This window comes from Lepus europaeus, chromosome 22, assembly GCF_033115175.1.
Source record: "Lepus europaeus isolate LE1 chromosome 22, mLepTim1.pri, whole genome shotgun sequence".
NCBI classification, from domain to species: domain Eukaryota; kingdom Metazoa; phylum Chordata; class Mammalia; order Lagomorpha; family Leporidae; genus Lepus; species Lepus europaeus.
In genome coordinates this window covers 25,154,791-25,182,335 of record NC_084848.1, presented here as the reverse complement: position 1 = coordinate 25,182,335, position 27,545 = coordinate 25,154,791, and the positions used below count along the sequence as shown (strand labels likewise).

The following is a 27,545-nucleotide window of genomic DNA, read 5'->3' as shown; positions in this document are numbered from 1 at the left end:
GAGCCAGGAGCCAGGAACTTCTTTCAGGTCTCCCACGTGGGTGCAAGGGCCCAAGGTGTATAGGCCATTTTCTACTGCTTTCTCAGGCCATAGCAGAGAGCTGGATTGGAAGTGGAGCAGCCGGACTTGAACCAGCATTCAAATGGCATGCTGGTGCCGCAGGCAGTGGCTTTACCTGCTATGCCACAGCACTGGCCCCTGCAAAAGGTATCTTAACCTCAGCACCAAATGCTTGTCCACAGTATGATATCTTACTTAACCTCCAAAGTACTCACCTGAATGACAATTTATTGAAACAGTAGCATTTGAAGAGTTCTAGGATCCGATTTGACTAGTATAGATGCTATTCATATGATGTATAGATGTGACTTGTACAGATAACATTCTTGAGAATAATCATGTATCTTCTTCTTTGGAAAGTAGCATACATCTCAGAGAAATTTTTTTTTTCCTTTAAGCAATCCTGTATTCAAATCCCAGCACCATCCTTGAATCTGATTCTGAGCAAGTCATTTAACCCTTATGAATTAAAGACTTATGTAAAGGGGCTGGCGCCGTGGCGTAGTGGGTAAAGCCACCGTCTGCAGTGCTGGCATCCCAAATGGGCGCCAGTTCGAGAACTGGCTGCTCCACTTCTGTTCCAGCTCCCCTCTATGGCCTGGGAAAGTAGTGGAAGATGGCCCAAATCCTTGGGCCCCTGTACTCACATAGGGGACCCAGAAGAGGCTCCTGGCTCCTGGCTCCTGGCTTCAGATCAGCCCAGCTCTGGCCATTACAGTCATTTGTGGAGTGAACCAGCAGATGAAGAACCTCTCTCTCTTTCTCTCTCTGCCTCTGCTTCTCTGGCTTTCAAATAAATCCTTTTTTAAAAAAAAGCCTTATGTAAGATAAAAATGTGAAAATTAAGTAAGACTCTATAGATCATAGGTTGTAACAGGCCAGATAATACATATTTAAGGATTTGCAGGCCACACAGTCTGTATCACCCTACGTAACTCTACCTTTGTAGTAAAACAGTTAGACAACTGTATGAATGAATGGGCAAGACAGTGTTCCAATAAAACTTTATTTACAAGAACAGCCTGAGGCTGGATATGGTCATAGTTTGCCAACTCCTGCTAGAGATGAAAATCTAGCAACTGAGTTAGCATTCATAAATAGGAAGTGCTTACCCTTTTGTTTTTCAGAGAATAGTTGGCCAACTCTTACACTGTGTTCAGCAAATTGGTTAGGGCAGTATGAAAAGCTAATTTTTGAAAATCTTCTAAAAGCTCTCACTGGCTGTTGATACTAAGTTGTCATCCACTCTACCAGCTAATTTCTTCTTTTCTCTCTCAGCGGTAACCACAGGCCTCGCTCTGACCCTCCCTCTGCAGAGTCTCCATTTGGGTGCTGGGACACACTCGGCTTCTGTTCCTTCTCCAGCCCACGCCTTTTCGAGAAGTTAGAATTCCTGTTAGAATCCGCCAGTCTGGGGCCTCCACTGGAAAGAGTTATTTTTGACCTACCCTGACCCCGTCTTGAACAACAATAAAATGGGGATTGGGAGAAATGTGACACAAATCAATAGGTTATCCCAGCAGACGTGATCTTCGAAGCTGGTTTTTCTCGGACACTTGCGGCAGTAACAAAGATAAATAGCGACTCCCTCACGTTGCCATCTGAGCAATAGATGGCTTGGCGGATCGCAACGTGGCCTGTGGGCTGGGAGAGCGGCAGAGCCGAGCGGGACGAGGAACGGGGAGAACCACCATCTGGCCACAGGAAGAGGACAGGCAAAGGCTCAAGGACAACTGGGACCTCCGTTCCTATTTATAGATCCTGGTAGCACGTGGGGCTCCGACCTGCTTTTCCGTTTGCCCACTCACTGTCTCACTTATCCTCCTCTAATTGTACATTCAGTCAGTAAGCACGTATTGGGCACCTACTGTGTACAAGACACTAGCATGGTGTGATAACTGGAGGGCGTAGTGGCTCCAGCATTTTCTTGGCCTGATCCTGAGGCTATGGATCGCTGTGGCTGATTCCCTGGGGGCAGCAGCACCTCTCCTCCATCTTCCGTCTTTCCAGATACACCAGCTGGCTGCAGAGGATGCTGGGCAGACCAGATAGGCGCAGGGTGCTGCACCGTCACCCGCATGGGTTCTGCGCTCCTCGTCCAGCTCCTTTGTAGCTGTCGTGGAAGTGACTCCAGGAGAGCTGGCACCAAGTCGTGGTGGTGGTGGTAAAGACGACAGTCGTCATTACTACAGACATTGCCCAGCTTACGGTGCTTCAGCTTCAGATTGTTTTTGACTTTATGCTGGTGCAACAATAGAATCATATAACCGCTCTGTTTTTCACTTTCAGTGCAGTAGTCTATACATTCCAGAAGATATCCAACACTTTATGACCATAACATAAGCTTTGTGCTGGGTGATTCTGCCCATCTGGAGGCGAATGCCAGTGTGCTGATGCCTTTCAGACCAGGCTAAGCTAGGATGCTTGGCAGGTTAGGTGTAATAAACACGTTTTCTACTAGGATGTTTTCAATTTGAGATGGGTTTATTGGGAGGCCACAGGGTACCAAGAACTCTACAAGGTATATGCTAGTGAACTACCTCTTCTTATGGCTCACCTAATTCTCACAGAGACCCCAGGAGGTAGGCGTGGTTGTCACACTCACCTCACAGGAAAGAAGATCGGCCACGACGTGACGAGGTGGTGCTGAGCTGGGACAGGAAGCCGGGCAGCCTGGCTCATCACAGCCCTGATGTCACTGGGCCATCCGTGCCCGCCCGTTTCCCCAGCTTGACTGTGACCTTGTGAGTGGCATGGACCATAATTTTTTTTAACTTTTAAAAAGTATACATGCTAAATTATAACGCATTTATAGAAACCTGCACAGGACGTAAACTATAAATACAATGAATTATTATACAATAGACATTGTCAGCACCACAAAAGATCCCCCCCACTCCCCTGCTGTCCTCACTCCGCTTCTGCACCTCCCCCCCCCCCAAGCAGCAGCTCCTCGGAACCCCAGCACTGCGGCTCATTCGTCGCTTTCTGAACTGGAGCCACTCAGATTATAATAGATTCTCTTTTGCATCTGGCCTCTTTCACACAACTTTGTGGGACTGAGCCATATTGTGCCACAGAGCTTGTAATTCACTTATTTTCCTTTCTGTGTAGTCCTCCATTGTTGGAACATTCCACAATTTACTTATCTTGTCTGTCATTGATGGACATTCGGGTAGCTTCCAGCTTTGGGGATATTACGCAAAGTGCTACTACACACACTGTGGTCCATGTCTCGTGGTGTTCCTGCACACAGATTTCTGTTGAGTGTAGATCTCGGATGGAATCGCGGGTCCAAGTGTATTTCTTTGTTCAGCTTCAGTTTTACAAATTTACCCTGCCACTGTCAGCCTAGTAGAGTCCCCGTGGCTTCACACCTCACAGAGCCCTGCGGATTGTTGGGCTTTTAAGGTGAATTCTAGGTAGCTCACTGGGACCTTAGTTTGAGTCCACCAGATCAGTAGTGACGTCAGCTTTCTCCTGTGTCTATTGGTTGTTTGAAGTCTTCTTTTTGGACTCTCTTGTCCATTTCTCTCTTTTGTGTTTGTGTTTTTTAAAATCAATTTTTGAGAGTTACATATCCTGAATACAAATCCCACAGGGCTACATGTTCGACAAACAATCCTCCTGTTGCTTGCTTTTCACTCTCTTGATGGTGGGTTTTTCTTTTTTTTAACAGGTTGAAGTTCTTAATAATTAAAAACATTTTTAAAAGATTTTATTTATTTGAGAGGTAGTTACAGACATAGAGAGGGAGAGACAGAGAGAGAGGTCTTCTACCCGCTGCTTCACCCCCCAGATGGCCGCAACAGCCAGAGCTGGATGGATCCCAAGTCAGGAGCCAGGAGCTTCTTCTGGGTCTCCCATGTAGATGCAGGGGCCAAGCACTCGGGCCATCCTCCACTGCTTTCCCAGGCCATTAGCAGAGAGCTGGGTCAGAAGAGGAGCAGCCGGAACACGAACGAGTGCTTGATGGGATGCCAGTGTCACAGGTGGAAATTTAGCCTACTATACCATAGCACCAGCCTCCCTCCCAAAAAATTTTGAAGGTATTTATTTATTTAACAGGAAGAGAGCTAGGTGGATCTCCTATCCACTGGTTGACTCCCCAGTGCTCACAGTTTCTTGGCCTGGGATATGTCAGAGCCAGGAACCAGGAACTCAATCGAGGTCTCTTATGTGGTGGCAGGGACTCAACTCCTTGAGGCGTCACCTGCTGCCTCCAAGGGTCGACATTACCAGGAGGCTGGAGTCAGGAGCCAGAGCTGTTGATCGAACCCAGACATTCCAATGCTAGGCCAAATGTCCACCCCATGAATTTGTTAATTTTTTTTTTAACCAAATGATTTATTTATCTATTTGAAAGGCAGAGCAATGAGATGTTGGTGGGGGAGAGAGAGAGAGAGACCTTCCACCTGCTGATTCACTCCCCAAATGGCGGCTTTACTACGCCACAGCGCTGTCCCCCATGTTTGTTCACTTCTTTATCTTGTCTCCCATGGGTGGCATGCTGATCCCAGCTAAGTTGTTCCTTTTTCTTTTTCTTTGAAAGGGAGAGGGGGAAAGAGGTCTCCTATCTACTAGTTCAGTCCCCAAATGCCTGTGACAGCCAGGGCTGGGCCAGGCTGAAGCCAGGAGCCAGGAATGCCAGCCAGGTCTCCCATGTAGGCAGCAGGGACCCAACGACTTGAGCCATCACCTGCTGCTTCCCAGGTGCAGCTAGGGAGCTAGGATTGAAAGAAGGCTCTAACTTGAACCCCTTCACTTCACATAGGGTATGGGTGTCCCAGGAAGCATCTAAGGCCCGCCCTGGAGTTGCTCCTTCTTAGAAGCCTTCATCCTCTTCTGTATTTGGTTCTGTTGACTCTTTTTTTTTTTTTTAAAGATTTTTATTTATTTGAGACGTAGAGTTACAGACAGTGAGAGGGAGAGACAGAGAGAAAGGTCTTCCTTCCGTTGGTTCACCCCTCAATGGCCACTGCAGCCAGTGCACCGAGCTGATCCAAAGCCAGGAGCCAGGAGCTTCTTCTGGGTCTCCCACACGGGTACAGGGACCCAAGCACTTGGGCCATCCTCCACTGCCCTCCTGGGCCACAGCAGAGAGCTAGATTGGAAGAGGAGCAGCCGGGACTAGAACCGGCGCCCATATGGGATGCTGGCGCCACAGGCGGAGGATTAACTTACTGCACCATGGCACCAGCCCCTCTGTTGACTCTTTAAAGCCCAACCCAGGGTTCTTTGCCCTCCCCACCCCTGACCCCACCAAGTCCTATCCAACTCCTCCTCCGGCATCGATTCTCTCCCTGTCTGGAACTTCTGGTGACTTCCTACCTGGGATCAAAGAGTTGCCGTCCGTGGTTCTCTTGTTCCTTGGATGGCAGTAGGGGAACTGCATTAGTCGCGCTTCCGTGGAGGCTGTGTTAGCGTGTGAGGGCTGCCACAGCCAAACGCCACGGAGTGGCTGAAGCAATAGTGGTTCATCGTGATATGATGGCAGTCATGCTTCGGGACTGACCGGAAACGACAGAATACTCATTGCTGACCATTTGGTATTGGAGTCCCCGGCCACACCACCCTGAGTACGCCCCATCTGGTCCCATCGTGGGAGCTAATAAGGGTCGGGCCTGGTTAGTGCTTGGGCGGGAGGCGTTCATCTTCCTTCGAGTCTGGGGGCTGTAAGTCCGAGGTCAACACGGTGCAGGTTTGGTTTCTCCTGGGGCCTCCTTGGCTCACACACGGCTCCCCGGGCCCTGAAGTGATCTCTGTCTTCGTGGCCCCCTGCTGTCTCTGTGCGTCAACTTCCTCTTGCATAGCGACACTGGTCAGATGGAATTAGGGTTTCACACTGGGGTGGTGTGAGTGTGTTGTTGGGGGCAGTGGGGGAGCATCTTTCTACTCATTGTTATGAGTACAGTAGCCAACTCACGGCAGATAAAGCCAAAGGGAATTGGTCACCTGCAGCATCTGAAAAGTTGGGGTCGACTCTCATCGCCACAGCTGTGTTCAGGTGTTCCGAGCTGTCTGGAACCTTGCTCTCTCCCCCACTCCTTCCCTTTTTTCTTCTGTGTGGAGATCAGTCTCAAGCAAGCTCTCCTTCCAAGATGGCGGCCACAGCTCTCAACTTACATTCAGCCAACTCGGCAACTCCAGGCAACAGAGAGATTTTTTTTTTCCCCCAATCCTGGGGCAAAAATCTCATTGGCCCAGACTCAGTCACTGAAGCAAACACTGAGACTCTGATTGGCCTGGTTTGGTTTAGGCACCCTCCCACTCCAGACAAAAGCTAGAGTCAGTCCAATCAAACCAGATAGACAAGGAGTGGGGGAAGTGGTTCTCCACTGAAAGCCAAGGCATTGTTGTGGGCGGGGAACGGGATGCAGAGCAAGGAGACCGAGAGCACCCATCCCAGCTGCTTTCCCGTGCATCACATGTCGATTGCACTTCAGCCCCGAGAGGTAGGTTTGATTATTCTCGTTTTTGCAATAACGAAGCAGGGGCTCGGGGAAGGTAAGTCAAGTCGAATAGCTGGTGCACTGAGATTCAGAGTTAAACCCTGCTCTGGCCCCAAACCCCACCGCCTGTCCTCTACTCTGCTGTCTCTCTCAGCTTCTTCAGGGACAGGGTTCAGCTTCTCGCTTCCTCAACACCTGGCACAGCTGTAGGAAATCACGGGAGCACGGCCAGTTGCAGAGGGTAGGGGCTGATTACGGTTGGCTGCACGTGGGACATGTTGCAAGGTGCACTGGGCGTCTGATGCTGAGGAGGGGGCAGGGGAGGGTCAGGGAGAGGAACAGAGGGATTCCGGGGAGAGTCAGCAGAGGGGGTGGGGAGGAAGAAGCCGGGAAGGGTGTGCAGACAGCAGGTCGGTGGATGGAGCAGGTGCAGTCTACTCCCCATGGCGTCTCCTGGGCTCTCCTGGGGGACTCTCCTGCTGCTTTTCCAGTCCGCCCTTCCAAGTTGAGTTTCTACATGAGTGAGGGCAGGTCTGCCTGGCTCCCTAAGATCCTTCTCTTGGTTTCTCTTCTTTGCAGACAACTTTCCAGGCTTCCAAACACCAGAACATTAAATTCAGATTGCTCAGCTCATTGCCTGGAGGGGGTCTCCCTGGCTCAATTTGTTGCTGTGTGACCTTGGGCGAGTTCTTTAACCTCTCTGAGTTCCCATTTCTTGATAGGGTGGGGATGAAAAGAGATTGACCTCACAGAGTTGAAGTGATGCACTGTAAGATCTCAGGAGCCCTGTGTACGGTCCACACTCAGAAATCAAGCTGTCAGGCATTACTGAGAGAGGCTGAGAAGTCTGGCTGACCAGGGGATACCCAGCCCTGAGCCAAGCTCCCGGTGAGCAGAGGGGAGCTGGCTCTTTGTTCGCGGGTGGTCCACTCCTGCTTAGAGGGTCCTCCGGCTTTGAGCTCATAGAGCAGGCAGGTCAGGGCTCACCTCTGTGCCTTCCTTGAAGAGTTCAGAGAGGCTTCTCAGCAGAAGTGAGTCATCCGCGATGATTTGAAGAAACGGAAGTTGGCGTGAAACTTCAAAAGCTGACCTCCATAAAAATGTAGTTAGCAAAAATGGAGTAATTTTACATCCCCTCATATTAATTAAGGGCTCCTTTGGCATGGAAATCTATATCCACTGATAATCCCAAATGTACCTTTGATTTCAGCATGCATTTATATATATATATTGGCAGTAGATTTACTCCCTAATCATGTTTATAGCTTAAATTAATATGGAAATTAACCCCGAAAACCCAGACCGTTTCAAAGCAGTGGATTTTCCAAGCCTTGAACGACTTTCAAATAAATGTGGAAAATGCGAACTGCATAATAAAATACAAACCGATGGCATTCATTTAATGTAATCTCCATTAAAGGTATCAGGGATGACTTCCTGAGTTTCTAAAAGAAAGACAGCACTTGCTGTGTTGTGGGCGTGTGCTCCCCGTGTGAGCGGAGATGGGTGGAATAGAGGTTGTCGTTTTCATCCAGGTGTGAGACAGGGGGAGCGGGAAGCCAGGTAGCAAGGTTGGACGGGGCAGGGCGTCCGTCAGGACAGATGGGCACCTCTCCAGACAGAATCTGAGGAGTGGCCCCGCCGTCAGACTGGGGTAAGAAGGTCGCATGGCTTCCTGGAGAGAACACACCTGACCAGCAGGTGGGTGTCTCGGGAGAGACTGAGAGCGCCATCTGTCTGCAGACGGGGGCTCATCAGGGCGTGGGGTCCAGTTCTGCCCTTAGTTTCTTCCTCCTCTTCTGGACAGCGGTTTGCAGGATGTGAAATAGGTAACATGCCTCTTACGGTTTCATGATCCAGGGTTGTCAGGTACCTTCCCTGGGGGGAAGGCTGGGACCACCTGTGAAGTCATCGGGGTCGGGGCAGGACGTTGTAGCCTACAGTCCTGGGCTGCTTCCACGGCGAGCCCCTGAGGCTGAGGCGGCTGTGGTGTCCTTGTCCACAGGTGCTCTGTTTCCCTTGGGCTCCTCTCTCACCACAGCCACCTTTCCAACCTCCTACAGAACTCCTGCAGGCACCGGCGCTCTGACTGGAGGGTGGTGCTTCGTCACGAGCTGGGCTAGTGTTGGGTCCCATGACGTGAGGCTCCGTGGGTTTCCCCATCATGGTCGTCTTGTGCAGAGACATTGCGTATGTTGAGCTGTTAGAGCTTCCTACCAGGGCTCATCACGTTCCAGATCCTGGGATCTGGGGAGAATAAGCTCCAGACCCCTTTTCCTGTGCTCTCCAAGACCCGCGTGTCGGGAGCCTGGTCCCCAGGGTGGTGGCATTGGGAGGTCACGGGACCTTCAGAGGCAGGGCCTTGTGGGAGGTTCTTAGGTCTTAGGGGGAGTTGCTCTCAGAAAGGAACCCACCTGTCTCTCTGGGACCCTTGGGTTGTTCTTTCCAGCGGGTTGTGGTCAAGTGAGCAAGCTTGGCCCTTCCTGCCCTCACCATGGGCGAAGTTCCCCAAACTCTCTCCTGCCGCCCACCGTCCATACACCTGCATGAGAGTGTGGAGAGGGCCTTTGGTCTTCCAGCCTCCAAAACTGGGAGCTAACTAAGCCTCTTTTCTTTATAAGTAGCCTGCTTCCGGTATTTCGTCAAAGTGCCCCTACACTTTACACTTGATCTTATCCAAAAGGCAGAGAAGTGATGTGCCCCTATACTTTAAGTCATCTCTAGGTTACCTATAATGCCTAATACAATGCAAATACTTGTTGTATGGGGAACAATGATATAGAAAAAGTCTGTACACGTGCAATACAGATGCAATTCTAAAAAATATTTTTGATCCAAGATTGGCCGGCTCCACAGAACGGATAGGGTTTGGGGTGTGGGATTTGGTATTATCCATGGACTCAAGCATGCAGTAGGTTTCTTGGAACATATCCAGGGAAGACCCTGTGTAGCAAACTGCACAGGTCTTGCATTCAGTTCCCTGAGTTATGACAGTGTGTGCACCTATGGAGCTGCCACCCCCAGCAAGGTGTAGAACATTTCCATAGCTCTAGACAGGTCTTTTGTTCCCTCACTCAGTCCCGCCCACCCCCAAAGACAACCAGGGTCCTGGCTTCCATAACCGGAAGTTGGCTTTGTCTTGTGGATTTCACATCAGTGGACTCAAACAGCCTTCGTTCTCGGAGTCCAGCTTCTGTCAGTCGCCTGATGTCTAGGAGATGCACCCAGTTTGTCGTGTGTATCAGTGTTTCTTCATGTTCACTGCGGAACAGGATTCCACTGCACAGATTCGGCCTGCCATCTCTATCCTGTGTTGGTTGGCGGACATTCGGGTAGTGTCTGGTTTCTGGTCTGGGACCGCTTTGACCATTTATGTCCGAGTCTTCTTGTAGACGTGATTTTCATTTCCCTAGGGGAGACAGATGGGAGCGGAATGGCTGGGTCGCAGGGAAGTTGTATTATATGCACTTTCCTCCAGCTTCTAGGGCAGGGAGAGGCCACAGAGGGACAGAGTCTCACGTGGTCACTTCCGGGAGTGCTGGGCATTTGTGCCTGGAGCTGATCAAACAGCCCGGGGCGAACACTGCCCAGCAGGGTGCTGTTGACTGACCGGACTGGCTGTCACCCTGAAGTCCTCTTTCCCTGGCTTCGTTTCCTTGTCCTCTCTAACTCCAGCAGTTGGGCCCCTCTCTGCGTGCCACCTCCTCCTGCTGGGAGCCAATGCCACCTGAGGAGGAACTGGCTGGGCCCTGGGGGGTGGGGGGGGCTCCTGAGGTGATAAGGGCCTCCGACTGTCTGCGGCCCTGCGTGTCCCAGGGAGAAAGCATCTGATCGGCCAATTCACGGTGCCCTTCCTGCCTAATGTTAGCAATGGGCTAGAAAAGTTAAAAAAAAAAGACTCTTTAGACAGTTGCCCCCTCCCCCAGACAGCAGACAGCTCCCATGGGGGACCCCCAGAGGATACACAGGTCCTCTATCGCAGGGAGGCACCCATGGGGGACCCCCAGTGGGTGCACAGGCTCCCTACCCCAGGGAGGCAGCCATGGGGACCCCCAGTGGATGCACAGGCTCTCTACCCCCGGGAGGCCCTAGTGGGAGTTCTCATCTTGCATGCCGGGGAGTCCCTGCCGTGGAGAGGCCGCTGCTCCGGTCGGTTCCGAGCAGCAGAAGATGTCCTTAGTTCCTGCCAGGAGAGCTCAGCCCTCTGTAAACCAAGCCTCAGGAACACGGGGTTCGCAAGCCAAGTCTTCTCTCAAGTCATGGAGGGACAGACTCACAGACAGAGCAGGGCCCAGGCCTCAGCCCTTGCCACTCTGCATTTGGAAAAACATGCATCCACTGTCATTAAAAAAAAAAAAATGCAGAGTCACCCAAAGACACACCAGTTGCATTCTGGGAGAGCTCCCTGCCAAGGTCAAAGTTCATTCCTCACGGTAGTGACTGTGCAGCAGAGGGAAACGCACCCGAGAAGCTGGGAAACCGTGGTGACCTCGCGGAGGAGGCCCTTGGGCTGAGCTCCCGTGATTGGCTTCCCAGCTTTGGCGTGGAGGAATTGCAAACCCCACCACGGGGAGGGAGTGGGGTTCCAGAGCGACGGCGAGACCACTGTGCCAAGGACACAAGATGACCGAGTTTGTGGAAGGGCGCAGCTGCGAGGAGAGCAGGGGTGAGGCTGTGTGGGGCGGGGGGAGGAGCGTAGGGCGAGTGAGCTCTGCGGGGGGCTGGTGCCGTATAACCAGGCGTTGTGCCCTGCGCTTCGCCTACGCTAACTTCTCTCGCCTTTACAGCAGCTGGGTGTGGTGAGTGTTATTGTTCCCATTATACACATAGAGAAACTGAGGCTCAGTGAGGCCATGCTCCTTGCATTATGGTCTTGTGCACACGGAGGGTGTATGGCTACACATGGCCACACATCTTTACACCCGGCCTCCGTGGAAGGACAAAGCAGTGGCAGCCCTGGAATAAGAGGTCCTCACCCCTCGGCGTTTTGATGACGTCCTGGTCATTTGCTCAGCCTGGCGTCCCCCAGCGAGCAGGTTCTCAAGGCAGATCTTCGCAGACCACACAAAACACGGGGAGGGGGGAGGGGGGAGGAGCAGCTGCTTCCACTCACAGAGGCCAAAGTGGAAATGGGGGGGGGGGGGCACCGCAGAAGTCCAGGGCTCTCTGCTGCTCCTGCCGCTGGTGGCTTAGACGTGGGGGCCTTGGTGCCCGCAGCAGCTGTCCACTCTCACTTTCCTCGCCTCCCTCTTCTGCCTCTCCTTGGCCGGCTGCAGCTGGACCATCTGTGCAGGAGCACTCTGTGCCCCACCCAACCATTTATTTGTTTGAATGCAGAGTTACAGAGAGGGAGGGGGAGAGGGGAGGGGGGAGGGGGAGGGAGAGGGGGAGGGAGAGGGAGAGGGAGAGGGATCTTTCATCAGCTGGTTCACTTCTGCTACTTTCCCAGGCCACAGCAGGGAGCTGGATCAGAAGTGGAGCAGCTAGGACTCGAACCAGTGCCCATATGGGATGCCGGCACTGCAGGCGGCAGCTTTACCCACTACGCCACAGCACCGGCCCCTCCTCATCTCTTAAAATCGGTCTCCAACAGCTCAAATCCTTCTGCCCCGCACACTGGCCCTGGCCGGGGGAACATGGTTTCCACCGGCTGAGGCTCTGAGAAGTCGGACTCTGATGCGGAGGCCATGGGAGGGAGCCACCTCGTCCATGGCCCAGGCAGAGAGAAGAGGGGCCCAGCTCCCTCAGCAGCTCCAGGCTCCCTGGGTGTTTCCACGCAGGAGCATCTGTCCTCTGGCCCTGCCTGACCTCCCTCCACCCCAGCTCAACAGGCAGAGCGAAGACTGGGTCCTCTCAACACCTGGCCTCCTCCGGCCTTCCAAATGGAAGTGACACTTTGAGGCTGGCAAACACACACACACACTGGAGGGCGGGAGGGGGGAGAACAGAAGCTGACAGGCACCTGCCGTCAAAGCGCTCCCATCAGCTGTGCCTCCCGGGGTCAGGTTCCCTCCCGGGGTCAGGTTCGGGCCCAGTGCCGCTGCTTTCCACACATGGCCAGCTCTCAATGGGCCTTTGATGAGCAGCCCGGCACTTGTCCTCGCTGTCTGGGCTGCAGAGGGGACCCGGGGTGGGGGAGGGGTAAGCACCAAGGGGCAACAGCAGGGCTTGCTGGGGCAGAGGGGGAGAGCTGTGGAGGAGAACCACACGTCTTCCCCTGCGCACTGTAAACTTCTTGAGGAGCAGGGACTGTATCTGCCTACTGTACCTTACTCACGGGCCCTGCTCGGTGCCAGGCTCACAGGATAGCAGGTGCTCAGCAAACATGCGTGCGGCAAACCAGTGCCCAGAGGAGTGAGTGATTATCTGCATTGCTTCAGCAGACGCACGTTCCAGGAAACTGAACCGAGGACGTGGTTATGAACCAAATAACCATGGCCTTCGTCCAGAAAGTTGGGGCTGTCCCAGCCTCAGTATTGGGTGCCTTTTCAACTCCGTAACTCTGCCTTCAAACAAATAAATAAATCTTAAAAAAAAAAAAGAAAGAAAAGAAATGAGGAAGGGAGTGGTATAGAGTAGTGAGTTAAGACTTTGGGGTCATGAATGGAGCTCCGGGCTCCTGGCTTCAACCTGGCCCAGCCTTGACTCCAAGCTGTTCAGGGATCTGGGGAGTAGATCAGTAGATGGAGGATTTCTCTCTCTCTCTCTCTCTCTCTCTGCCTCGCTGTAACTTTCAAATAAGGAAATAAATCTTAAAGGATTTGTTTATTTATTTGAAAGTCAGAGTTACACACAGAGAGAAGGAGGTCTTCCATCTGCTGGTTCATTCCCTAAATGGCTGCAACAGTCACAATTGATTTGAACTGAAGCCAGAGACCAGGAGCTTCCTCCTAGTCTCCCGAGCAGGTGCAGGGGCCCAAAGACTTGGGTCATCTTCTACTGCCTTCCCAGGCCACAGCAGAGAGCTGGGTCAGAAGTGGAGCAGCTGGGACTTGAACCAGCGCCCATATGGGATGCCGGCACTGCAGGCTGTGGCATTACCCACGATGCCACAGCACAGGCCCCTCACGGCCTACCTTGATAATGCATTCCTGGGTGTTCTCTCTGAGCGCGGAAGAGTCTGGTTAAAACAGCTACACTTCACACCTGCCAGAGGCCCCGTGGAGCTGTGCGTTCCCTCTGGAGGTTCACCCAAGAGCACCTGAATCGTGTTGAGGGAGGGAAGCTTTGGGGTCCAAGCGGCATCTCCCACTCCCAGTTTCTCCCTTCTGATTCCAGCACTTGGTTTTTATTTGTGGACCAGAAGTGTCTGTGGGATTTACCATGAGCCACAGTGAGCTGAATGACCCTTGACCTCTTGGCTCTGCTTTCCCAGGCGTTCGCTTCCTTCCCTGGACTCTGTGCCCTCGTGGTGATGCCGGGGTGCTCGGCCGCCCCAGGATCAGGCTCGGTCAGCTTTAGCAGCCCTGAGAGAAGCGCATTTCTTTCACAGGAGATTCAGCCACGCCCCCAGAGATGATTCTTATTGGGTAAACTTAGAGTTCATGCCGGGCCGGTGCTGTGGCCTAATGGGTAAAGCCACCCAAGTGCTTGGGCCCCTGCACCCTTGTGGGAGACCCGGAAGAAGCTCCTGGCTCCAGCTCCAGCCATTGCGGCCATTTGGGGAGTGAACCAGCGGATGGAAGACCTCTCTCTCTCTGCCTCTGCCTTTCAAATAAATATGTCTTAAAACAACAACAACAAAAACCATCGTTCATGCTCCTCCCCCCAATCACTGCGGCCTGGAGAATCCCGTGTGCTGATTGGCCAGGCCAAGGTCACATGTCCTGTTGGGGTAGGAAGTTGAAGCCACTTTAAAGCGTTGATGTAAGAGGAGGAGGAGGTCCCTCCAAGGAAAACCTGGAGTCTACACTGGAGGTACAGGGGATGACTGGTAAGTCACTGACGCCCACTGTGACTGTCCTGGATCACCACCTTCCCGTGTGCCCTGGAGACGTCTAGGTCCACTTCCTCAGCGGCCTGTTTCCTGGAGACCCCAAAGCTGTCTTCTATTTGAGCAAAGAGCTGGTTGACACCAGTTCCCTAAAGGAGCATGAAGCCCACTTCTCATCTGGTTCCTGTTCAAAGCCCGTGTTTCAGCCCTTGGTGGCAACAGCCCAGGAGCCGTGTTACAAATCCTTGCTAAGGAATGTCATCCATGTTTCACTGGCCACCTCCGGCCAAGTCTGATTTCAGAGTCGTTCCAAGGGAGGCCTGTGTGGAGCGCTGAGTGTGATGGTTCCTTTGCCACCCCACAGTGGCCCAGCTGCAGCCGGTGAGAGCAGCAGCCTTGACCTACGGTTTTGACCCTGCTAGTGGACTGTCTTCTGGGAATAGGCCCTTGGCTTTCACTGAAATATTCTGTGAAAGGCAGTTACAGGGGTCGGCCATGTAGCATAGCAGGTAAAGCCACCACCTGCAGTGCCGGCATCCCATATGGGTGCCGGTTCGAGTCCCAGCTGCTCCACTTCCGACCCGGCTCCCAGCTATGGCCTGGGAAAGCAGTAAAAGATGGCCCAAGTCCTTGGGCCCCTGCACCCATGTGGGAGACCCGGAAGAAGCTCCTGGTTCCTGGCTTCAGATCAGCACAACTCTGGCTGTTGTGGCCATTTGGGGAGTAAACCAGCAGGTGGAAGATCTTCCTCTCTCTTTGTCTCTCTGCCTCTGCCTCTCTGAAAAAAAAATTATTTAAAACAAAAAGGCAGCTGCAGTAGTCAGCATGTTGTGAGCTGTGAGGCCGCAAGGACACCTCTGCCGTCAGGGGTTAACCTGGTGAAGGTTGATCGTGTTCGGCTCACAGCCGGAGCTGGGGCAGGTGGCTCTTCTCCAAGAGGGACACAGGCGTCCAGGCCGATTCCACCTTGCGCCTCAACAACTTCTGAGATGTTTTTCCTTCCATTCTGGAGGATGAGAGAGGGTCAGAGAGCAAGTAAGCGAAATGCACTTGACATTCACGGGAATTCAGCCATGTGATCACTACGGTCTGGGAAGTGAAGTCTCCCGCGTGCCCAAGAAGAGAGAGCAGGGTAGTGGACCCACAGCACTGCCTCTGACGCATGGAGCATCCGTGAGCGTGTTTGTCATAAGAAGGTTGTTGGGATCCAGAAACCTAGGCCATCTCCTGCGGTGCCGGCGTCCCAGATCAGAGCGCTGGTTCAAATCGCAGCTGCTCCTGTTGTAATCCAACTCCCTGCTGATGCACTGATGGAGCCATGGAGAGATTTCCCTCCCACCTGGGCTGTGTGTCTACTGCACACGTCTTAGGGATGATGGGCATCTCATAAGGAGGGGGATTTCCTTCTTGGCTATGTCTCTAGGGCGCTTCACATTTTTGGCACATCGCAAGCAGCTGTGTGGCCATTCTGGGGTGTCTGTGCGGGCTCTAAATTTCTTCCTGACAGTCCTGTGCCTCTTCATGTTAGTCTCTGACTTCCAGCCACTAATTCGCTCATGCAGTCACTCAACAAATCTGAGGGGACTGAGTGACTTTGATGCCAGACACTGGGCTCTGCATGGATTCCCAGGACTTTGTCCAGACCCTACACACTGGCATTCTTTCATTGTCTTTCTTTCTTTCTTTTTTTAAAAAAAGATTTATTTTATTTATTTGAAAGAGTTACAGAGAGCGGTAGAGCTAGAGAGAGAAAGGTCTTCCTTCCACACGTTCACTCCCGAAATGGCCACAAGATGGCCAGAGCTGAGCTGGCCGGCGCCGTGGCTCACTAGGCTAATCCTCCGCCTTGCGGCGCCGGCACACCAGGTTCTAGTCCGGGCTGGGGCGCCGGATTCTGTCCCGGTTGCCCCTCTTCCAGGCCAGCTCTCTGCTGTGGCCTGGGAGTGCGCAGTGGAGGATGGCCCAAGTGCTTGGGCCCTGCACCCCATGGGAGACCAGGAGAAGCACCTGGCTCCTGCCATCGGATCAGCGTGGTGCGCCGGCTGCGGCAGCCATTGGAGGGTGAACCAACGACAAAGGAAGACCTTTCTCTCTGTCTCTCTCTCTCACTGTCCACTCTGCCTGTCAAAAAATAAATAAATAAATAAATAATAATAAAAAAATAAAATAAGATGGCCAGAGCTGAGCTGATCCAAAGCTGATCCAGGTCTCCCACATGGGTGCAGGGGCCCAAGGACTTGGGCCGTCTTCTGTTGCCTTCCCAGGCCATAGCAGAGAGCTGGATCGGAGGTGGAGCAGCCAGAACTAGAACTGCTGCCCATAATGGATGCAGGCACTGCAGGCGGTGGCTTTACCTCTTGTGCCACAGCACCAGCCTCTCTTTCATTTCCATATTCTCAAGTACATTTTGGAAATACAAATTTTTTTTTTAATTTTTAATTTTTTTCTTTGACAGGTAGAGTTATAGACAGTGAGAGAGAGACAGAGAGAAAGGTCTTCCTTCTGTTAGTTCAGCCCCCAAATGGCTGCTACAGCCAGCGTTGCACCCGAAGCGAGGAGCCAGGTGCTTCCTACTGGTCTCCCATGTGGGTACAGGAGCACAAGCAGTTGGGCCATCCTCCACTGCCTTCCTGGGCCACAGCAGAGACTGGAAGAGGAGCAACTGGGACTAGAACCGGGTGCCCATATGAGATGCCGGCGCTGCAGGTGGAGGATTAACCAAGTGAGCCATGGTGCTGGCCCCACAATTGTTGTAAGTAAATACGTACAGTCACCCCTCTCCTCCATTTTGCTCTCTGCAGTCTCAGTTACTGGCAGTCAACCATGGTCTGGAAATATTAAATGGAAAATTCCAGAAATAAATAATCCATGTTTCCCATTGTGCACCACACTGAGTAGTGTGTGACATCTCCCACCTTCTCATGAATCATGCTTCCGTGCAATGTGTCCACGGTGTATATGCTACTTGCTTGTTAGTCACTCTGTAGCAATCTTTTTTTTTTTAAAGCTTTATTTTATTTATTTGAAAGGCAGAGTTACAGAGAGAGGGAGAGACAGAGAGAAAGATCTTCCATCCACTGGTTCACTCCCCAAATGGCTGCAACGGCTGGAGCTGAGCTGATACAAAGCTAGGAGCCATGAGCTTCCTCAGAGTCTCCCATGCAGGTGCAGGGGCCCAAGCACTTGGGCCATCCTCCACTGCTTTCCCAGGCCATCAATAGGGAGCTGAATTGGAAGTGGAGCAGCCGGGACTTGAACCTGCACCCATATGGGATGCCGGTGCTGCAGGCCAGTGCTTTAACCCTCTGCACCACAGCGCCGTCACCTCTGTAGCAATCTTGGTTGCGAGACTAAGTGTGGCAGGATGTCTGTATGTTTGAGTAACCCTTACTGTACTTAACGATGCCACAACACAGAGGTCTGGTGATGGTGGTGATCCAGATAAACCCGAGAGAGGCAGTGACGTATTTCCTTTAAATGGGGTACTGAGCGTTCTCGACATTTACACAGGGTCCGGTCCTATTCACAGTTCTGAGAATCCACTGGGGACCTTGGGACAGATGCCCTGAGGATGAGGGGGGCTGCCGTGTACTCGGGTCGGAGCGGGTCACCGTGCCATGGTGCTGCAGCAAGTGCCCACGCAGTGGCACAAGTCCAGGGATGTCAGCCGTACCTGTGTCTGTGGGGGCAGCATGTGGAAGGGAGGATTCTGGGAAATGTGTGCCTTCTTGTAGGGTGACGTCATACCTCGGGGAATTGAAATAAGTGAGACAAAGGGTGAGCTCTTGTTCTCCCCATGCAGGTGTCTCTCTAAAGAGTTTTCTCTGGATTTATGACCCTTGGTGCCTGAGTAATACTGTAAAAGGCCACAGCTTGGCAGCGAAGCCAGCAGCCAGTTTCAGGAATGCCCGATGCAGATCCTTGTGACAGTGGTGGTGGGGGGGTGGGGGGAGAGGTCTCAGTGCCCGGATGTGCCCGCCCCCAGCTCTCCACGGCTGGCAGAGCCTGGGCTGTGCAGAACACAGGGGCCCTGCTTTGGGATGCTCAGGCTCCTGTTCAGAGGGGCCTGAAGCTGCTCCAGCCCAGGGCAATGTCGGCGGGGCGGCGGCCCACACCCTCAGCTCAGTCCCGCGTTCCGCACGGGCGCGCGTTCCCGCACCTGCTGGCACGTGCGCACACTCCCGCGGCAGTTAATAGAGATCTACAGCCCTCGTTTCCATTTGCTTTCATAAATAAATAGATGAAATCGGTAAGCCAAATTTATTTCTGGCAACAGCTTGCTGGCGACACCTCTTCCCCGCGTTCACGGCTCCCGAAGCCACCGCGGCCTCTTCCGCCCCACCCCCAGGCGTGACTTTCTCTCTTAAAATTTTATTTTTAATTTGTTGTGATGAATGAGTGACACCTCTGACAGCCGATTCGCAGAGATTAATAGAAACGACACAATATTTACGTCGGCGCTACGAACAATTATCCTGCCATCCATCTCTGAGATTATCTTCCTGATTGAAAACTACTCATCCGTGTAATCGGAATTATTTGGAATTAGAAGGGAATTTATAGCCCGCGGAGCACGCGCTCTCCCCGTGCATCTACACTTCGGTCTCCATCATTCTCCTCTCCCTCCTCTGGGCCTTTGGCCTTCTTCCCTTCCTGGCGATGGGGCACAGAAAACAACCTGTCCCGCAGAGCACGGCTGCTGGGTAGGGCAGCGACCGTCTCTTTGGGGCAGGTGGGAGGGAGGCAGGTGGGATTGAGGAGCAGTGGTTGGTGGGAGGGAGGGTCTTCGTTGTGGTAGGAGAATTAGGGGTCAGCGAGGCCAGCGTGTGAGCTCCCCGGAGGTGCGCATTGTCGGAAGGGAGCGGTTTAACGGGCAGCTGCAGGGGAGGGGTGACTTGGGGAGATGCACTCAGACTGAGGCCACTGTAAGGAATCAGAGGGCGCAGAGAGGAGGGACAGCGTGCCGGAGCAGTGCTCTTAGGACACCGTCCCAGTCGGCTGGGGCTGCCGGGGGACCTTAAGCACAGACGATTTCGTTCATGTGTGTCGCAGTTCTGCAGGCTTGAAGGGGGAGATCCTGGTGCCAGCCCGGGCAGCTTCCGGTGAGGGTTCTCCTGGTGGTTTGCCGACGGCTTGTGTGAGAGGTAGGAGGGAAAGAGAGGGAGTGCATGCTCTTGTGTGTCTATTCTTCTTGTTTCTAAATTTAATTTTATTTGGGAATCAGAGAGAGAGAGATCTGCCTTTTGGTGGTTCACTCCCCAGATGCCCACAACAGCTGCGAATGGGCCAGGCAGCAGCTGGGAACCTGCATCTCACTCCAGGTCTCCCGCGTGGTGGCAGAGATCTAAGTACATGGGTCGTCATCGCCGTCTCCCTGGATGTGCGTCAGCAAGAAGCGGGAATCAGAAGCAGACTGCACCAGCCCTTGAACCCAGGCACTCTAGCCTGGGCTGTGGGTATCTCAAGTGGTGTCTTATTTGTTTCAAAGGTTTATTTATTTATTTGGAAGGCAGAGAGAGAGAGAGAGAGAGAGAGAGAGAGAGAGAAAGATCTTCCATCTACTGGTTCGCTCCCCAGATGGCCACGACATCCTGGATTGGGCCAGGTTGAAGCCAGGAGTCAGTAGCTTCATCTGGATCTCCCACGTGGGTGCAGGCACCCATGTGTTTGGGCCATCCTTCACAGCTTTCCCAGGCCCATGAGCAGGGAGCTGGATAGCAAGTGGAGCGGCCAGGACTCAAGCCAGTACCCACGTGGGATGCCAGTGTTGCAGGCGGCAGCTTCACCTGCTGCACCACAACCCCAGCACCCCCAAGTGCCGTCTTAATCCCTGTGACAGGTGCCTGTCCCCCGTATGTCTCTTCTTCTAAGGGCACCAGTCCCATCACGAGGGCTCACCCTCAGGCTTAACTACTTCTCAAAGAAACCAGCTCCAAATGCACATTAGGGATTGGGCTCTCAGCATATGAATTTTGGGGAGATACAGACATTCACCCTGTAGCAGACAGGATGTGAGATGGTAGGGGCTGGGGGGACAGGTGGTTCAGAGCCTGAACCTATCAAGGCCCACAGTGGGGGTGGGGAAGGGGAGGCTGGGGAGCAGCAGGTGCAGAGTTGGAGCGGACCAGGGAGCCTGCTCGTCACCCCAGGGGAGGCCGCACAGTGGGAGTCAGTGTGCCAGCAGATGGAGGTATCACAGTGCACTCTCTGTTCTCAGTCCAGCCCTTGTCTGTTAGCCCAGTGGATCCCAGCACAGCCTCTGATCCAACAGGCCCTCAATTTGACATCGGAGCTGTGTGACCATGGGCAAGTTTCTGGACTTCTCTGAGCTGCCACTTTCTACCTGCAAACCCCATGTGCAGCCATCTTGGCTGGCGTGTGCACAATGTGCAAACGGCACATACGTCACAGGGGGGTGCGGATTACACGAGAGAACGGGCACCGGGCACTTTGCACAGCTCCTCGTACACAGCAAAGCCTGGGGGATGCAGGCGCCGCAGATGAGGTCAACCCGAGCCTCAGGCTCCCGAGCGGAGCAAAGCCTGGGCTCCCGGGCAGCCCTGCCCCACTGGACGCCTCTCCCCTCCCTTGGCAGCACATCCTGATGACCTGGCCACCTGCAGTCCCCGCCCCACCTCTCTCCCCCCCCTCAGAGGTAGGGAATGTCTTTGACATTTGGAGAGCAGGGGGATCGGCCTGGATCCCAGGGCCAGCCCCTGGTATTTCTCCTGTCCTCGGATTCCTCCGACTGCCAGCGTGGGTTGAACACACACTCTTCCCAGCTGTGTTCCAAACTCATTTCCTGCATTCATATCTGTGGCCCACATGACATCACTGGGTGCTACCTGTGTTATTTACCAACATCCTGTTTTGCAGGTGGGGAAACTGAGGCACTGAGTGCAAAGTCACCTGACCAGCTGGTGGGCGGGCTCTGAGATGCCCTCCTGTTGGGCGTGGGTCTGGGGACTTGGTGCTAAGGAATAGAACACAACTGAAGTAATAGGGTCTAAGCTACAAAGTTCCTTCAAAGATCAGGTCACAGAGACTGTGGCATTTGTTTCTGGATCACTTTCTCTCTGTGTGTCTTCTTGGGCTGCTTGCCCTGTGGGGAGAAGCTGCCACACCATGAGTTGCTCCCTGGGAAAGTTCAAGGAGCCGAGGGCAGCCCCTGATCAACAGCCTTGCATGTGACTGAATCCTGCCAACAACCGCGGGAGTGAGTTGGGAAGTTTGCAATGATGGCTGCCCTGTTGGAGTGACATGCCAGAGGCCCCGCCCCAGACTCCGGGACTCATAGAAACTGTGTGACAAGTGTTTCTTGTTCAAAGCTGCTGATATTGGGGATCATTTGTTACGCAGCAGTAGGTAGCCAGTGCCGCAAGGACTAGCCCAGCTAGGACACGGGCTGAGCAGGTGGACTCTAAACCTGTGCTCTTGGCCACTTTGTTACGCTGCACACGGGGAGCCCTTTGGGCTGCAGCCACTTTCGTTCTTCAGTCAGAGCTGAGCTGGCAAGGGAACTGGGTGGTCTTTGGGAGGCTTGCCCTTTGGAGATTTGAGCCGAGATTCAAGTCAGGTCTTGATGGAGGGCGATGTACAAATACCACCCAGAAAATGCCTCTTCTGTCTTCGACTTACTTCGCCTTGCCCACGAGAAATAGGAGGCGTATGTGTTCTTCAAGTCTGGAGGGACTTTTTCTTCTTCAGGTCACTGGGAGGGGAGCAGAGTCCACCTGTTGTGAGAAATGTGGCAGCACCAGGGGACCTTGGCCAGGGGAGCGTAATTCCTCGTAGTGTCCTCAAGAAATGTGGCCAAGTGAAGGAAGCTCCGTGTGGTATTTAACGTGGCCCCTGCCTTGGGACCTGCTGGGACTCCTGTCCACAACAGGACAATTATCCCTAACCTCAGAAATACATTGAACCAACCTGGATTCATTCATGTGCTCTTGAGAGTGGAATTCTCCTCTCGCTCTCCAGGAAATGGGGACAACGTAAAATATTCCTTAGGACATTATTCTTCCTCTAAAGAGAATGACTCCGTCAGCTCAGGAGAACTGGCAAACTCACACGCAGGAGATGGCGGGTGAGAAGATGGCCATGCATGTGCCTCATTTGTTCTCATGACCATGGAGAAGGCAAATTAGCACCCTCCCCTTTTTAATGGAAAAAGAAACGGGGGCTCAGAGAGGTTTGCTAACTTGCCATGGTCACACAGCCGATAAGGAAGAGATCAGGCTGAATTTGGAAGCCAAACAGTCTCGGAGGAAGACTATGGGTCCTTCGGAACTTAGGTCCAGGGCCAATCACTGAATAACAAAGGACACGGGAAGACCAGTACCCTGTGTTTATTATACGCGGAGGGCCCAGATGGGGCAGAAAGATGAGGGCTGCGTACCTATAGTAGAAAGAAAGTCGTGGCTCTGGGACAAGAAACCTGATACTTGGGATTATTACCGCGCGCAAGTGGCTTTTAGACTACGAATCCTCCCATAGTCCTGTCTTCTGGGGAGCTGCATGTGTGTCTGCTTCAATGGGCAGGTAGGGCAAGAGCCTGGCTTCCCTCCCACTTGTGTTGCTTTAGCTACTGAAGAACGGCTTTATCTAGAGGGACCTGTGTCCACCATGCGTCCCTTTCCCATCCCAGCTGTCCTTTAAAACTTGGGAGGCGGGGGAGACTTGAGCATCACTAACCACTACTCCAGAGCACTTGGCTGAAACTGGGAGATGGCATGGGACAGGAAGAGTGGCTCAGAGAGGAGGCAGAGAAAGTCTCTGAGAAGGGAGAGACTTGGGAACATGATGATATTACCCTTTAGCCTCATCAAGCCCAGTTTTATTGTAAGATTGGCCAATTCTTGAATCAAGGAAATTCTCATACACCTGTTAGCAGGGGAGCAAAGAGAAGAGTTAGTCTCCTAGGGCATTGCATCAGCAGCTCCACGGGTGTCAGGTTGCAAGCAACAGAAAGTGAAACAGAAAAGCCAAACTGGAACATGCTGGAAAGACGAGGGCGCTCCCAGCAAGGGCTGGGTCTCAGAAGGACCTGGAGCCAGGGCGGCTAAAGACCTGGGTGTGATTATTGGTGTTCAGCTTGGGGGCACCCAGTGCAAGACCCACTACCCAAGAGGAGAGCTTGTGATTGGCCAAGCTTCGTGGGACAGCCCCTCAAAGCAAAAGTGGGGAGAAGGTAACAGAAAGAGGGGACACTGCTGCATTATAATTGATTATCTATCATCTATCTATCTATCATCTATCTATCTATCTATCTATCATCTGTCTATCTATCACAGTCTCTCTGAAATCTCTACGATTACCTAATAAGATAGTAGTTTGCAAAGGCAGCTTTCTTGCCACAGATCCCACGTTCCTCTAACAGGAATGAGCTCGCCATCTTACTGTGGGTAGCCCTGTCTTTCTCTTCACGAGCTCCTGTCGACCACCAAGTTCCTGTTCTGACCGCCCGTGTCCAGTGTGTGTGTCACAGACACTGGCAGGACCTGGGGAGACGCTCCAAGGAAGGCAAGTCGTGTGGCATAATGTGCACAGTTGCCCCGTTCCTAGGAAGCTCTTTGGATGCAAATCGGTGATTCTACAGAGGGCCAGGGCAGGGCCCGGGGACGGAAGCTGAGCCTTGTTTAAAGACGAGAGTGAGATGTCTGTATTTGTTTGGGAGTGTGGGGGTGGGGGCAGGGGGCACCGCAGTGAGGTGGGTACTGTTCTGAGGGGGCCAGGGAGCAGCACAGACAAGGCCTTTGGTGCCACATCGGTCACAAGCTGGGGAGCATGAACTCGCCTGTCCCTGGCCCCACCTGGTGCAGGAGGAAAACGAACCTGCAGGGAGCCCTGGGAGGGCGTGGGGGGCATGTGCAAAGTCATCAGGGTAGCCAGGCTTAATAAAGGTGGGAGATGAGGTTGGAGAGGGGTGGGGCTGAGGGAAGGAAGTGATTGCGGGAGAAACAGATGCAAGTGAGCAAAGCTCCTGGAGATGGATTTCCCTGCGTTGGTCCAAGCTCAAATCCCTGTGCTCAGATTAATTAGCGAGGAAATATTTTGCTGTCTGCAGCCAAAGGCTGCTGGATTACCAGTGGGACGCGAGGGTGGGCAGTCTATCAAATAACTCCTAATTAGGTTACTTCCCACTGCTGTTGACATGCTGGGGACAAGTTCCTGGGCCCAAATAAAAGAGGGAGGAGGGGAGGAGAGCGGAGGCAGAGGCAGAGGCATACACCGGGATGCTCTCGGCTCGCTTTGGATCACTGTTGCCTGGGGTCAGGCAGGAGCACTGGGAGGGTACCAGGGGAGAAGGACAGTGGCGTGGTGGTTAGTGGGCATCCCGTGCCCACGGCCTGTGTTCGTGCTGTGTTTTGTTGTCTTCCACACGTGATCTGAATGCAAGTGCAGTGTGGTGATGAGGCTTATAGTGGTGGTGGGTGTTTACTGGGCATCCACTCTCTGTCTCTCTAGGCATTTCATTCACTTACTCAAAGTATGGACAGGAGGTGACGAGATGGCCAGACATTTGTCTCATTTATTCTTACAACTATGGAGAAGGCAATTTAACCCCCTCCCCTCCTTTTTTAATAGAAAAAGAAAGTGGGGCTCAGAGAGGTTTACCAACCTGCCATGGTCACACAGCAGATAAGGAGAGACTTGGCTGGGCTAGGGACCCAGGGTCCTCCTGACACCAGCACTGCCTGCCCTTACCCACAATGCACAGCTCGCACCCTCTGCTTTCCTGTTCCTTCACCTTGGCTCCCTAATTCTGCCCTGAAATTCTCAAGGCACGTTCTTCGACAGGTCACAGGCCGGAACCTTAACTATATCTCAAAAGAGGTACCAGCCTTTTCCCCGGGAGGGCTCCATCTACTTCCTGTCTTTAGCCAGAACTGAAGTTGAAAACGTGTCAAGCGAGTGGGCATCTGTCTTGTTTGTAGAGACCCCATGCAGGACAGTCATACAACCCATTCTACTGGCAGCACCTGCAAGCCTGGGCAGCATTTGCCTGCTTCCTCGGGTGGTCTGCAGTGGCGACCAGGTGGGTGAATCCATGGCCACACATTGTGGCCCTTGGCCAGCCCTTCTCCTGGGAAGCCTGTCCTCTGCCCTCCGCCCTCCGCCTGTGCTTTGTAAGTGGACTTGGAGCCCAGGGTGCCCCCTTGTTCTCTGGCCAGTCCTTTGATGGTGTTTGCTTTTCCTTTCCTTCCAGTACTCTCTTGCAGTGTTCATTTGGGTTTTTGTTTTGTGCACCAGCCTGTGAGTTGCTTGAGGCCAAGCACTGTGTCAGACGCCCCTTTGTGCCCCCTGCCCTCGCAGCGTACCAGTGGAGGGTCCCAGGAATGCCTGCTGAGCGAGGGGGCCAGCGCCCGAATGACTCCCGTGGGCTCTCAGGCAGTCGGCCCCCAGAGGTTTCCCTACTGCTCAGTGCTGAGTCCAGACACTACCGAAGGCTGGGGTGTCAGGAGTCCATGCCAAGTGTGGAAGGACGGAGACAGTTCCCCCAGGATGCTGTTTCGTCGGCGTGGGTCCAGGTCCCCTGGAGTAGTGGCTGAGCCGAGACATCCCACAGAGGATGTTCTCCTTAATGCAGACCCAGATCCGAATTCAGGCACTGCTGCTGTTGACCGCGGGCCTCTGAAAGCCAGATCCAGGGCCTGGGGGTACCAAGGGACAGGCTGGGGACACCCACCAGACTGGCTGGGAGTGAAAGAGTGTCCCGGAAAAGCTGCTTCCTTGGAGCAGGTCCTGTGTGGGCAGGAGAAATCTCTGCACAGGGGTGAGGTAGCAGAGCAAGTGGGTTACCTAAAAATAGCAGAGCTGCTTTCCCACGGTTAGAGACGGGTCCTCTGCGCGGCTTCTCGGCTGCTCTGAGCGAGTTGGCTTACTTATGGAGAGTTCGAGAACAGGGTCCAGTCATTCACCCAGCGAGGGCAACCTGCACCCTTGTCTGTAACGAGTAACCAGACAGGGGAGCCGAGTGAGAAGCCCTGAAGGCCTCAGAGGCCCAAGTGGCTGTAGGGGAGGGGCGCTGCCTAGGAGCCCGTCAGCTTGCACCTGCTGTCACGCGGCCGAGCTGATGGAGAGCTGAACCTGATCCCAAGCATGGGGACTTCCGTGGAGGGTGTGTATGTGTGTGTGTGTGTGCGTGTGTGTGTGCAAGGGCATGTGGATGTGTGGGTGTTGTCCCTCTGAGGGGACAGAGGAGGTACTCTGTGTACATCACCCTGCCCAGCTTCAAGTGCACACAGCAGGTGCTTAGCCTATGTTCATGAAGGAACCAGGTAGGAGGAAGTTGAGTCAGGGCATGAGGAGGCAGGGAGCCAGGGCGGTTTTGAAGAGGAGGCTAGATTGTGGAGTCGGGAAGCCTTGGTCAAATCCCACCTCTGCCACTTGCTAACGCTGTAACCGTGGGCAAGTTACTCCTCTCTCAGACTGAGGCCCTGCCCGTGAGTTTAAGAATGGGCATAATAGTGCTTATCTCATAGGGCTTCTGGGAGTACTAAGTAAATTCATGTATTCAGAGCCCCACAAACCTGGGTTAAATGAGTTACAGCTATTTTTTAAAGATTTATTTTATTTATTTGAAAGAGTTACACAGAGAGAGGAGAGGCAAAGATAGAGATAGAGATAGAGAGAAAGAGAGAGAGAGAGAGAGAGAGAGAGAGAGATCTTCTATCCGCTGGTTCACTCCCCAATTGGCTGCAATGGCCAGAGCTGTGCTGATGTGACGCCGGGAGCCAGGAGCTTCCTCTGGGTCTCTAATGTGGGTGTAGGGGCCCAGGGACTAGGGCCATCTTGTACTGCTTTCCCATGCCACGGCAGAGAGCTGGATCTTAAGTGGAGCAGCTGAGTCTTGAACCGGCGCCCATATGGGATGCTGACACTGCAGGTGGAAGCTTTTACCCATTACACCACAATGCCGGCCCCAATTATAGCTATTTTTATCATTTATTATTGGTATCTTAGACAGTAAGGACCCTCAGATTATTAACACATCCTTAGGTTTATAAAAGAACACAAATTGGAAGTATTTGCCAATCAAGTCTAATGAGGGATTAATATAAAGAACTTCTAAAATTCAACAACAAAAAATATAAATCTGA

General features: G+C 53.1%; 1 non-coding gene and 1 pseudogene across 1 annotated transcript; both read left to right on the top strand.

The window, feature by feature from the left end:
• The window catches only part of LOC133751418 (calcium load-activated calcium channel-like), a 37,624-nt pseudogene that overhangs the window by 9,026 nt on the left and 1,053 nt on the right, over positions 1-27,545 (top strand).
• Positions 5,541-5,608, top strand: LOC133751773 (small nucleolar RNA SNORD2). The gene has a single exon (XR_009864867.1). It is a non-coding gene; the product is annotated as a small nucleolar RNA SNORD2 (small nucleolar RNA).